Source organism: Salmo salar, chromosome 01 (genome assembly GCF_965601325.2).
Source record: "Salmo salar chromosome 01, fSalSal1, whole genome shotgun sequence".
In the NCBI taxonomy this organism is placed as follows: Eukaryota; Metazoa; Chordata; class Actinopteri; order Salmoniformes; family Salmonidae; genus Salmo; species Salmo salar.
In genome coordinates this window covers 143,588,177-143,602,110 of record NC_138291.1, presented here as the reverse complement: position 1 = coordinate 143,602,110, position 13,934 = coordinate 143,588,177, and the positions used below count along the sequence as shown (strand labels likewise).

Sequence of the window (13,934 nt, the reverse complement as noted above, 5' to 3'; positions counted from 1 at the left end):
TGTGCTCTGCCTACAAGAAAATAGTTTTGCAAATGAAGTCTTGCATAGTTACTTTTGTTTCTGTATGTTGCGTTGAAAGTGTCTAATATTGCGTTGATTCCATCACAATTCCCACAAACTCTAGAAAGTCTAGGGAAGTTCAATCTCGTTTCTTCTCTGCGCAGGCTAATATTACTTCTGCGTGGCAGTCCCGGGGGAGCTGCACGGCCGCGCATGCGCACAACTTCAAGGGAACATTGATCATAACAAGAAGAGGAGGGAACATGGGAAGGGAACATGTTTAACCTACAAGAAGAGGAGTTGTCCCCTGCAGGACTTTTACTGTGTTCCTCTCTTTCATCTACCTGTGACATTCCTGTTGGAGCCTTTACAAATGGATGTTTGTTCACGTTTGACTCTGCGACTCCGAGACACACAAAGAGAAGGGGAGAGAGCAGAGAGCAACAAAGGAATGAGAGAGAGAGCAAAAAGCCAGAAAGGAGAGAGAAAATGAGAACGCGAGCCAGAGCAGTGAATCATACCCCAGGAACACATCACGACTGAGATGATTGACAAGCAGCATCCTGAAGGGTATTCATTGGGTTGGTTGCCATGGGGATCAGGTCTGGCCTCCTGACACACACTCTCCCCTGGGTCGCACTAATGAACACACACGTCCTGTTCCTCCACTGTTCCTCCAATGACCAGGCACTCAAAAGGGCTCATACCCTCCACCCTCGCCTTGTCTCCTCTGCTCATCTGATGGTGTGCGGAGAAGCACTCTGGTGTTCACTGGCACGGAGACCTGACTGACGGCCTGTTGTGTACTTTACACCTTAGCCTTCCCTGTTAAGAGAGACCGGGGCTAAAAGTATATTTAGACTGAAGAATACCAGTTACACAGCATGAGAGAAAAAGTGGAAACTGGACTAGCCAGGGATTCAAGCTTTTCTAGATTGGTGTGCATGAAATAGACTGTAAATCAAATCAGATCAAATCAAATTTTATTAGTCACATGTGCCGAATACAACAGGTGTAGACCTTACAGTGAAATTCTTACTTACGAGCCTCTAACCAACAATACAGTTAAAAAAAATACGGATAACAATAAAATAAGAAATAAGAAATAAAATAAGAAATTAAAGAGCAGTAGTAAAATAACAATAGCGAGACTATATACAAGGGGGTACCGGTACAAAGTCAATGTGCGGGGGCACCGGTTAGTTGAGGTAATATGTACATGTAGGTAGAGTTATTAAAGTGACTATGCATAGAACAACAGAAAGTAGCAGCGGTGTAAAAGGGGGGGGGGGGCAATTAGTCTGGGTATCCAATTGATTAGGTGTTCAGGAGTCTTATGGCTTGGAGGTAGAAGCTGTTTAGAAGCTTCTTGGACCTAGACTTGGCGCTCCGGTACCGCTTGCCATGCGGTAGCAGAGAGAACAGTCTATGACTAGGGTGGCTGGAGTCTTTGACAATTTTGAGGGTCTTCCTCTGACACCACCTTGTATAGAGGTCCTGGATGGCAGGAAGCTTGGCCCCAGTGATGTACTGGGCCGTTCGCACTGCCCTCTGTAGTGCCTTGCGGTCGGAGGCTGAGCAGTTGCCATACCAGGCAGTGATGCAACCAGTCAGGATGCTCTCAATGGTGCAGCTGTAGAAACTTTTGAGGATCTGAGGACCCATGCCAAATCTTTTCAGTCTCCTGAGGAGGAATAGGTTTTGTCGTGCCCTCTTCACGACTGTCTTGGTGTGTTTGGACCATGTTAGTTTATTAGTAACGTGGACACCAAGGAACTTGAAGCTCTCAACCTGCTCCACTGCAGCCCTGTCAATGAGAATGGGGGTGTGCTTGGTCCTCTTTTTCCTGTAGTTCACAATCATCTTCTTTGTCTTGATCACGTTGAGGGAGAGGTTGTTGTCCTGGCACCACATGGCCAGGTCTCTGACCTCCTCAAATGTCGACCGCATTATCTACCAAGAGAATTCTCTTTGATTATAATCACAGCCGTATATATCCCCCCCCAAGCAGACACATTGATGGCCCTGAATGAACTTCATTGGATTCTATGTAAACTGGAAATCACATATCCTGAGGCTGCATTTATTGTAGCTGGGGATTTTAACAAGGCTAATCTGAAAACAAGAATCCCTACATTTTATCAGCCTATCGAATGCGCTACCCGGGCGGAAAAAATCCGGGACCATTGTTACTCTAACTTCCGCGACGCATACAAAGCCCTGCCCTGCCCTCTGTTCGGAAAATCTGACCATGACTCCATTTTGTTGCTCCCAGCCTATAGAAAGAAACTAAAACAGGAAACGCCCGCACTCAGGTCTGTTCAACGCTGGTCCGACCAATTTGATTCCACGCTTCAAGATTGCTTCGATCACGTGGACTGGGACATGTTCCGCATAGCGTCGGACAATAACATTGATGAATACGCTGATTGAGCGAGTTTATTAGCAAGTGCATTGGTGATGTTGTACCCACATCAACTATTAAAACCTTCCCCAACCAGAAACCGTGGATTGATGGCAGCATTCGTGCAAAACTGAAAGTGCGAACCACTGCTTTTAATCAGGGCAAGGCGACCGAATACAAACAGTGTAGCTATTCCCTCCGCAAGGCAATCAAACAAGTTAAGCGTCAGTATAGAGACAAAGTAGAGTCGCAATTCAACGGCTCAGACACGAGAGGAATGTGGCAGGGTCTACAGTCAATCATGGACAACAAAAAGAAAACCAGCCCCGTCGCGGACCACGATGTCCTGCTCCCAGACAAACTAAACAACTTCTTTGCTCGCTTTGAGGACAATACAGTGCCAACGACACGGCCCACTACCAAAACATGCGGGCTCTCCTTCACCACAGCCAACGTGAGTAAAGCATTTAAACGTGTTAACCCTCGCAAGGCTGCCGGCCCAGACGGCATCCCTAGCCACGTCCTCAGAGCATGCGCAGACCAGCTGGCTGGTGTGTTTACGGACATATTCAATCAAGCCTTATCCCAGTCTGCTGTTCCCACATGCTTCAAGAGGGCCACCATTGTTCCAGTTCCCAAGAAAGCTAAGGTAACTGAGCTAAATGACTATCGCCCTGTAGCACTCACCTCCGTCATCATGAAGTGCTTTGAGAGACTAGTCAAGGATCATATCACCTCCACCCTACCTGACACCCTAGACCCACTCCAATTTGCTTACCGCTGCAATAGGTCCACAGACGACGCAATCGCAATCACACTGCCCTAACCCATCTGGACAAGAGGAATACCTATGTAATAATGCTGTTCATCGACTACAGCTCAGTATTTAACACCATAGTACCCTCCAAACTCCTCATTAAGCTCGAGACCCTGGGTCTCGACCCCGCCCTGTGCAACTGGGTCCTGGACATCCTGACAGGCCGCCCCCAGGTGGTGAGGGTAGGAAACAACATCTCCACCCCGCTGGTCCTCAACACTGGGGTCCCACAAGGGTGGGTTCTCAGCCCTCTCCTGTACTCCCTGTTCACACATGATTGCGTCGCCATGCACACCTCCAACTCAATCATCAAGTCTGCAGACAACACTACAGTGGTAGGCTTGATTACCAACAACGACGAGACGGCCTACAGGGAGGAGGTGAGGGCCCTCGGAGTGTGGTGTCAGGAAAATAACCTCACACTCAACGTCAACAAAACAAAGGAGATGATCGTGGACTTCAGGAAACAGCAGAGGGATCACCCCCCCTATCCACATCAACGGGACAGTAGCAGAGAAAGTTGAAAGTTTTAAGTTCCTCGGCGTACACATCACGGACAAACTGAAATGGTCCACCCACACAGACAGCGTGGTGAAGAAGACGCAACAGCACCTCTTCAACCTCAGGAGGCTGAAAAAATGTGGCTTGTCACCAAAAACACTCACAAACTTTTACAGATGCACAATCGAGAGCATCCTGTCGGGCTGTATCACCGCCTGGTATGGCAACTGATCCGCCCACAACCGTAAGGTTTTCCAGAGGGTAGTGAGGTCTGCACAACGCATCACCGGGGGCAAACTACCTGCTCTCCAGGACACCTACACCACCCGATATCACAGGAAGGCCAAAAAGATCATCAAGGACAACAACCACCCGAGCCACTGCCTGTTCACCCCGCTATCATCCAGAAGGCGAGGTCAGTACAGGTGCATCAAAGCTGGGACCGAGAGACTGAAAAACAGCTTCTATCTCAAGGCCATCAGACTGTTAACCTGTTAGGGCTAGGGGGCAGTATTGACACGGCTGGATAAAAAACGTACCCGATTTAATCTGGTTACTACTCCTGCCCAGTAACTAGAATATGCATATAATTATTGGCTTTGGATAGAAAACACTCCAAACTTTCTAAAACTGTTTGAATGGTGTCTGTGAGTATAACAGAACTCAAATGGCAGGTCAAAACCTGAGAGATTCCTTTACAGGAAGTGGCCTGTCTGACCATTTATTGTCTTTCTTTGACATCTCATTCAATTACAAAGGATCTCTGCGGTAACGTGACACTTCCCACGGCTCCAATAGGCTCTCAAAGCCCGGGAAAAACCTGAATGTCGTCATCCCAGCCCCAGGCTGAAACACATTTTCGCCTTTCTCAAGTGGCCGATCAAGGGACAATGGGCATTAGGCGCGTGCACTGGTCGCCCCCGTGTTTGTGTTTTTTCCTCTGTTTGCCGAAAAGGAGATTCCCGGTCGGAATATTATCGCTTTTTTACGAGATAAATTGCATAAAAATTGATTTTAAACAGCGGTTGACATGCTTCGAGGTACGGTATTGGAATATTTAGAAATGTTTTGTCACGAATTGCGCCATGCGCACGACCCTGATTTACCATTTCGGATAGTGTCTGGGACGCACGAACAAAACGCCGCTCTTCGGATATAACGATGGATTATTTTGGACCAAACCAACATTTGTTATTGAAGTAGCAGTCCTGGGAGTGCATTCTGACGAAGACAACAAAAGGTAATCAAACTTTTATAATAGTAAATCTGATTTTGGTGAAGGCTAAACTTGCCGGGTGTCTAAATAGCTAGCCCGTGATGGCTGGGCTATGTACTTAGAATATTGCAAAATGTGCTTTCACCAAAAAGCTATTTTAAAATCGGACATATCGAGTGCATAGAGGAGTTCTGTATCTATAATTCTTAAAATAATTGTTATGTTTTTTGTGAACGTTTATCGTGAGTAATTTAGTAAATTCACCGGCAGTGTTCGGTCGGAATGCTAGTCACATGCTAGTCACATGCTAATGTAAAAAGCTGGTTTTTGATATAAATATGAACTTGATTGAACAAAACATGCATGTATTGTATAACATAATGTCCTAGGGTTGTCATCTGATGAAGACCATCAAAGGTTAGTGCTGCATTTAGCTGTGGTTTGGGTTTATGTGACATTATATGCTAGCTTGAAAAATGGGTGCCTGATTATTTCTGGCTGGGTACTCTGCTGACATAATCTAATGTTTAATAGGATTTTTAAGGTATTTGAAAATCGCGCCACAGGATTCAACTGGCTGTTACGTAGGTGGGACGAATTCGTCCCGCCTGCCCTAGAGAGGTTAAACAGCCATCACTAACATTGAGTGGCTGCTGCCAACATACTGACTCAATCTCTAGCCACTTTAATAATAAAAAAATTGGATGTAATAAATGTATCACTAGTCACTTTAAACTATGCCACTTTATATAATGTTTACATACCCTACACTACTCATCTCATATGTATATACTGTACTCTACCCTACATCTTGCCTATGCTGTTCGGTCATCGCTCATCCATATATATTTTTATGTACATATTCTTATTCATTCCTTTATACACACAAGTGTAAGGTAGTTGTTGTGAAATTGTTAAATTACTTGTTAGATATTACTGCATGGTCGGAACTAGAGGGGAATGAGCATGCACCCCTGAGGGGCCCCTGTGTTGAGGATCAGCGTGGCAGATATGTTGTTACCTACCCTTACCACCTGGGGGAGGCCAGTCAGGAAGTCCAGGATCCAGTTGCAGAGGGAGGTGTTTAGTCCCAGAGTCCTTAGCTTAGTGATGAGCTTTGAGGGCACTATGATGTTGAACGCTGAGCTGTAGTCAATGAATAGCATTCTCACATAGGTGTTCCTTTTGTCCAGGTGTGAAAGGGCAGTGTGGAGTGCAATATAGATGGCATCATCTGTGGATCTGTTGGGGCGGTAGGCAAATTGGACTGGGTCTAGGGTTTCTGAGTGTGTTGATGTGAGCCATAACCAGACTTTCAAAGCACTTCATGGCTACAGACGTGAGTGCTACGGGTCGGTAGTCATTTAGGCAGGTTACCTTAGTGTTCTTGGGCACAGGAACTATGGTGGTCTGCGTAAAACATGGTATTACAGACTCAGACAAGGAGAGGTTGAAAATGTCAGTGAAAACACTTGCCAGTTGGTCAGTGCATGCTCGCAGTGCACGTCCTGGTAATCCATCTGGCCCTGTGGCCTTGTGAATGTTGACCTGTTTAAAGGTCTTGCTCACATCGGCTGCAGAGGGCGTGATCACACAGTCTTCCAGAACAGCTGGTGCTCTCATGCATGTTTCAGTGTTATTTGCCTCGAAGCAAGCATAGAAGTAGTTCAGCTCGTCTGGTAGGCTCATGTCACTGGGCAGCTCTCGGCTGTGCTTCCCTTTGTGGTCTGTAATGGTTTGCAAGCCCTGCCACATTCGACGAGTGTCAGAGCCGGTGTAGTACGATTCAATCTTAGTCCTGTATTGACGCTTTGCCTGTTTGTTGGTTCGTCAGAGGTCATAGTGGGACGTCTTATGAGCTTCCGGGTTAGAGTCCCGCTCCTTGAAAGAGGCAGCTCTAGCCATTAGCTCAGTGTGGATGTTGCCTGTAATACATGGCTTCTGGCAGGGGTATGTACATACAGTCACTGTGGGGACGACGTCATTGATGCACTTATTGATGAAGCTGGTGACTGATGTGGTATACTCCTCAATGCCATCAGAGGAATCCAGGAACATATTTCAGTCTGTGCTAGCAAAACAGTCCTGTAGCTTAGCATCTGCTTCATCTGACCACTTTTTTATTGATCTAGTCACTGGTGCTTCCTGCTTTAATTTTTGCTTGTAAGCAGAAATCAGGAGGATAGAATTATAGTCAGATTTTCCAAATGGAGGGCGAGGGAGAGCTTTGTATGCGTCTCTGTGTGTGGAGTAAAGGTGGTCCAGAGTTTTTTTCCCTCTGTTTGCATATTTAACATGCTGACAGAAATTTGGTAAAACTGATTTAAGTTTCCCTGCATTAAAGTCCCCGGCTACGAGGAGTGGCGCCTCTGGTTGAGCTTTTTCTTGTTTGCTTATGGCAGAATACAGGTGTCTTAGTGCCCGCCTCTGACTGGTGGTATGTAAACAGCTAAGAAAAATACAGATGAAAATTCTCTAGGTAGATAGTGTGGTCTACAGCTTATCATGAGATACTCTACCTCATGCGAGTAATAGCTCAAGACTTCCTTAGATATCATGCACCAGCTGTTATTTACAAAAATACCAAGTCCGCCACCCTTTGTCTTACCAGACGCCGCTGTCTGTATGTTGATAGTGTAATCGTTCACCCACGACTCCGTGAAGCATAAGATATTACAGTTTTGAATGTCACGTTGGCAGTTTAATCTTCCATGTAGGTCATTGATTTTATTCTCCAAAGATTGCTCGTTTCCAGGCAGATTGGAAGGAAGTGGGGATTTATTTGATCGCCTATAAATTCTCAGAAGTCAGCCCGCCCTCTGGCCCCTTTTTCTCTGCCTCCTCTTCACGCAAATCACGGGGATCTGGGCCTGTTCCCGAGAAAGCAGTATATCGTTCGCGTCGGGCTCGTCAGACTCGTTAAAGGAATAAAAGGATTCTGCCAGTCCGTGGTGAGTAATCAGAGTCCTGATGTCCAGAAGTTATTTTCGGTCATTTTCGGCAACATTATGTACAAAATAAGTACAAAAACCGCAAATAAACAAACAAAAAATACAATCGGGTGGGAACAGGTAAAACGTCTGCCTTTTTAGTATGAACAATGACTCAGTGAAAACAATGAGCAATGAGTTCACTAATTTGACCATTGTTAGATTCATTTGGAACAAATGGGTTTTCCCAGTGAACGTCATCATCCTGCTACTATGGGTGAGAGGATATGTAGGTGAGAGCCCACCTGGTGTTCAACCTTCCCAAGTTCTCCCATGTCACCTACCACCTCCACACTCTCCACTGGCTCCCAGTCGAGGCTCGCATCAAATTCAAGACCCATGGGAAAACTTAATTGAGGGAAAATGTACTGACTATGACTGATATGTGGTAAGATGAATGCAATGACTGTAAGTAACTCTGGATAAGACTGTCGGCTAAATAACTAAAATGTAAAAAATGTAGACATGGTTCTGTTCCCTAGCCCTCTCTCATCCCCTTTCCTCTTCTCTCCTCTGGTGTGTAAATCCGTTTGGACTTAGAGGGGCCTCTTCCCCGTGGAGCACCAATGACTCGTTACCCATGATAACACGGCAGGACCCCGGCAGACGACGAGATGCCTGAATTAAAAGCCTGCTTCCATGGCAACAGGCTCAGCAGCACAGTGGCTGCGCCGCGTCACCCCTGAACCCTGTCTTTATCTGGGGGCTGTGACAAGTGCTTTGAAGTGGAGTGAGAGACGGAGGGCAGGAAGAGAAGAAAAGAGAGAAGAAAAGAGAGAGAGGGAGAACGATAAAGCCACATTCTTTCAGAAGGCAGATGTAAGTTGGTTTTAGGAGCTGCTTGCCACATCTTCATGGTGTGAAAGGAGGAGACTGTGTGTCACTGGTGTGAGCTGGCTCTTTAGGCCCTCTGGGCTTTAATGAAAAGGCCTTACAAAGGTAATGAAAGGGAAGGGTCCAACCTCACGGGGTGGCCAGAACGTACTTTCTCTCCTTCTTCTCTATCTATATCCCCCCTACTCCCTCACTTCTAGTCTGATCTCTCTTGAGTGAGCTTTACAGAAACCATGAGAAACCAAAATGGTGCTCTCACCAAACCATTACTCCCACTAGAATAGCCTCTCAGATTTCATTTTTCCTCTGCTCTTGATTAAGTACATTAAATATGTATGGGGATGGAAACACATGTAACAATGACTTTAGGGGAGCCTGGTTTATGTCTAATGTATTCAGAGCACACAGTAAGACTTATATAAATGACTCAACTGCTGTGCTATTTCAGAAACCTCAATCCCAGTATTTCAGTCCTCTCAGGCCAAAGCCTCATTGGTAATGTTGGTGAGAGGAGCCAAAATAAATGTCTGCTGCAGATTGTTTTCTTTGTGTGTGTGTGTGTGTGTGTGTGTGTGTGTGTGTGTGTGTGTGTGTGTGTGTGTGTGTGTGTGTGTGTGTGTGTGTGTGTGTGTGTGTGTGTGTGTGTGTGGTGTGCATGTGCGTACGCGTGCATGTGCATCTGTGTGTGTGTGTGGACATGTTTAACTATACTTGTGGGGACCAGAAGTCCAACTTGGGGACATTTTGTTAGTCCCCACAAGCTCTAGGGGGATGAGGGTTAAGGTTAGAATTAGTGTTAGTGTTAGGGTCAGAATTAGGGTTTAGGGTTAGAATTAGGAGCTAGGGTTAGTTTTAGGGTTAAGGTTTGGAGCTAGGGTTAGTTTAGGGTTAGGAGCTAGGTTTAGGGTTAAGGTTAGGTTTTCGGGTTAAGGTCAGGGTTCGGGTTAAGGTCAGGGTTAGGGTTAAGGTCAGGGTAATGGTTAAGGTCAGGGTTATGGTTAGAGTAAGGGTACGGGTTAAGGATAGGTTTATTGGTCAGGGTTAGGGTACGGGTTAGGTTCAGGGGTTAGGGAAAATGGGACTGAACTGTGTGTCTCCACAAGGTTAGTTTGTCTGTGTGTGTGTGTGTTGAGTAGTTAGAGTGTGAGTGTGTGTTTGTGCCACTATCTATTGGTACATCAGACATCAATGTGTAGCATTGGAGCTAGCTGTGTAAAGGGTCTGTGAGGCCTGAAGGATTATTCCTCCTCTGTCTCAAGCCATCCCCTGCAGGAACACACACCTACCCTGTATCTGTGTACTGGGGATGTTACTCTTTTTCTGTTTCTTTCTCACAACAAGAAAGTATGCTGCATCACCACAGTGGGCAGAAAGTATGCTGCATCACCACAGTGGGCAGAAAGTATGCTGCATCACCACAGGGCAGAAAGTATGCAGCATCACCACAGGGCAGAAAGTATGCAGCATCACCACAGTGGGCAGAAAGTATGCTGCATCACCACAGGGCAGAAAGTATGCAGCATCACCACAGGGCAGAAAGTATGCTGCATCACCACAGGGCAGAAAGTATGCTGCATCACCACGTTGGGCAGAAAGTATGCTGCATCACCACGTTGGGCAGAAAGTATGCTGCATCACCACAGTGGGCAGAAAGTATGCTGCATCACCACAGGGCAGAAAGTATGCAGCATCACCACAGGGCAGAAAGTATGCTGCATCACCACAGGGCAGAAAGTATGCTGCATCACCAAAGGGCAGAAAGTATGCTGCATCACCACGTTGGGCAGAAAGTATGCTGCATCACCACAGTGGGAAGAAAGTATGCTGCATCACCACAGGGCAGAAAGTATGCTGCATCACCACAGGGCAGAAAGTATGCTGCATCACCACAGTGGACAGAATCTGGCATGGGACGTCATAATGACGACATATTCTGGTTTGAAACAGTTTCTTGCTGTAGAGGAATCATTATAACTAGTTGTATTGTGCCAATGCAGATTATTTTGACTACTGCAGGTCAGCGTCAAAGCATTGATGATGTCAGCGCAGCTTTTAAACCACCAAAACACATCAAAAGTGGTGCTTTTAAAAACAGTCACTCATATACCAGTATTTTGTGTTCACACTACATTTTCATATTTTCAGGAGTATGTGCCTCAATATTACATAAATCCAATAATTGGAAAAGGGCATAGACAACAAAAAAAACCTGGGAGCAGATTAATATTGTAAAAGGTCAACAGGAAAAGTAGGCTACCTGTGTAATCTCAGATTATCAGAGATTATCCCATTATTGTGGAGGGTGTGGTGCATACAGTAGATGCCATTATGGATTAAATTTTGATAATCCCCTTTAAAACAGCACCAGAGTAGATAGAAATGGTTGTCCTCAGAAAACATTCATGATTCAATAGTAATACTACTGTGATTTTGACATACATTGCCGATAAACTGACCACCTGAAATTGCATCATCAAATGCCATGTTCAATCCAGCAACATGCAATGACCTTCCTACAGTAATGAAGGACCACAAAAAATACAAAAGCTGCTCCCAGGATCCAAGGTCCATACCAGGTCAAACTGTGTGTGTGTGTATGTGTGTGTGTGTACAGTACGTGCGTGTTCGTGCGTGTGTGTGTGTGTGTGTGTGTGTGCGTGAGTACAGTATTATGTTTTGTTTTCATTCGAATATGTGATGTGAATCCTTGCGTAGCACCATCTACAGTACGCCTGGAAAATAAAGCTGAGTCCATGAGAATCCATCTAAGTGATTTAGCATAGTGCTGTAAGACATGGGCAGAATGGGCACATTAGGACCCCGCCTCGCTGCCTGGCATTGCCTGCCTGCCTGCCTCACCCTCTCTGACCTGGCCTGGGCATAGTCCTCCAGTAAAAGAGCCACGGAGACAACTGACAACCCACTGGATCCAAACCCAACAACCCTCAACAGCTCTTCTCTCTCTCCCTCCCTCTCTGTCTCCCTGTGGCTGGAATACGACAGATCTTTCCTCTGCAGTGACTCTGCTACATATTTCTGCAGATGCATATGCAACCACAGACTTGGGCCCATCTGTTTTTCCCTAGCCGGGTTCCTAAAGCGTTTCTGTGAGAAAATGCCTGACAAACAGACAGAGAGAGAGAGAGAGAGAGAGAGAGAGAGAGAGAGAGAGAGAGAGAGAGAGAGAGAGAGAGAGAGAGGAAAAAGGCTCTCAGGATCAGTCCGGGTATATTTTCTCTTTCAACAGCTGTGTTTTACTTCAGAAAATAAGAAAAATAAGGGTAATGGACTGGTGTCTTTATTCAAGTGAGGTAAGCAAGTGTGTGAATAATTAATGACGCTGGACACCTGCCTAGGCTTCCACTTCAATACAGTATCCCCTCCATTTTTATTCCATACAAACTACAATCTGTCATTCCATTCAGACTTCAGGCACCTTTGTTGAGGATGGCAGGGATATCATTGATTCTCTCTGCTCCGTCAGTTCACAGCTGTGTTGCTACAGTAACAGTGAGGTCCTGGTGAGCACAGGTGTGTCATCAGAATTAATTATCCCACTGAGCCAATCAGAGCGAAGAAGCTTGATTGGAATCACTCCGACACAAACAGTTGGAATCACCGATAGAAAAAAGCCTATTAGAAGAAGTAAGAAGTAGTTTCCAAGCGTTTTGGGCCAAACTTTTCTCTCCATTTAGTTTTGTCAGCACTTCTCACCGAGGATAAAGGCAATGAAGTTCCACTCACTTAACTCAGCTTTTCCAGGTCAGTCGCAGGCCTTTTCAGAGTTCAGACCTGAGGAAAACTCACTCCAAAGGAAGCTTATTCTCTCTGGCTCAATCTCTCTCTGGCTCTCTCTCAATTCAATTCACTTCAACTTGCTTTATTGGCATGACGTAACAGTGTACATATTTCCAAAGCTTACTTTGGATATTTACAATATTAAGATAATAAGAATCAAAATTGTCAACGGGACAACAGTAACAACAATAACCAAGGATCAAAATAACCATACATTGAACAATAACAATAAGCATTCAGTAGAGGACATGTGCAAGTTGATTGGTCTGTCAGACACTGTCCTTCATCTTATGGCAGGCAGCAATCTAGTTGCGCTGCCAACCCACAGCTCTCTGTGTCCTCCCCTAACAGGACGGGTAGCCTATTCTCATCAGAGAGGTCTTTGAAATTTTGGGGAAATGACACTCTAATTGTTTTATATTTTTTACATTTTGTCAGGAAATGCAGCTCTGTCTCAGGTTCTGCTGTGGTGCAGTGGTTGCACAGCCTTTCCTCTACAGGGAGCCAGGTTTTCCTGTGTCTACCCTTCTCAATGGCAAGGCTGTGCTCAATGAGCCTGTACTTTGTCAAGGTTTTTCTAAGGTTTTGTTCAGTAACCATGGTCAAATAGTTAGCCACGGTGTACTGTCGATTTAGGGCCAGACGGCACTCCATTTCGCTTTGTGCTTATGTTTCCCAATAAGCAATGTAGTTTTGTTTTGATTGTGTTGTAATTTGTTTTATTCTGACTGATTGGATCTTCTGGTCCTGAGGCTTCAGTGTGTTATTAGAACAGGTTAGAACAACTCTCTCTCTCGCTCTCTCGCTCTTGCTCTCTCACTCTCTCACTCTCGGTCCCTGTAATCTCTAACGAAGGCCTTTGAATTCACCACAACGTTGTTAGGTTTTGGAATGGATGGGTAGGAAGAGGTGCTACTTGACAGAGGAAGGATAATGCACAGTGGCCCTGTTCAGGAGCCCTGCTCTTATTGCAGATAACTACACATTTCCCCTTCCTTAGCCACGTTGTGATGACATGCCAACCATTGCCCAATTTAGTTAAGTAAGGCATCCTGAAAGGTACGCATATCTGAGACAGAAACAACTTAATCTCAAATCTACCAGGCCACTTAATAAAAGATACACCCTCTTAAGATTCTAACAATTACTATTAATACGTGTTATGTTCAAATAAGCCTCCAGGAATGTGGTTCATGGGATTAGCCATAACGCATTAGGAAGCATCGCTAACACAGAGTGAGGAAGTAGCTCTGAGACTAAACTTCTCCTCAGATCAGGCCAATTGATTTGGCTAATCTTCCCTGCAGGAAGTGCACTTGAAGGATTTCCTCTGACCGAATAGGTGGGTAAAAAAGGGACACAATGAGGGCGGAA

General features: G+C 45.5%; 1 protein-coding gene across 2 annotated transcripts in view; it reads right to left on the bottom strand.

The window, feature by feature from the left end:
- Positions 1 to 13,934, bottom strand: part of unc5cb (unc-5 netrin receptor Cb) — a 173,241-nt gene that overhangs the window by 47,280 nt on the left and 112,027 nt on the right. The window lies entirely within an intron of this gene.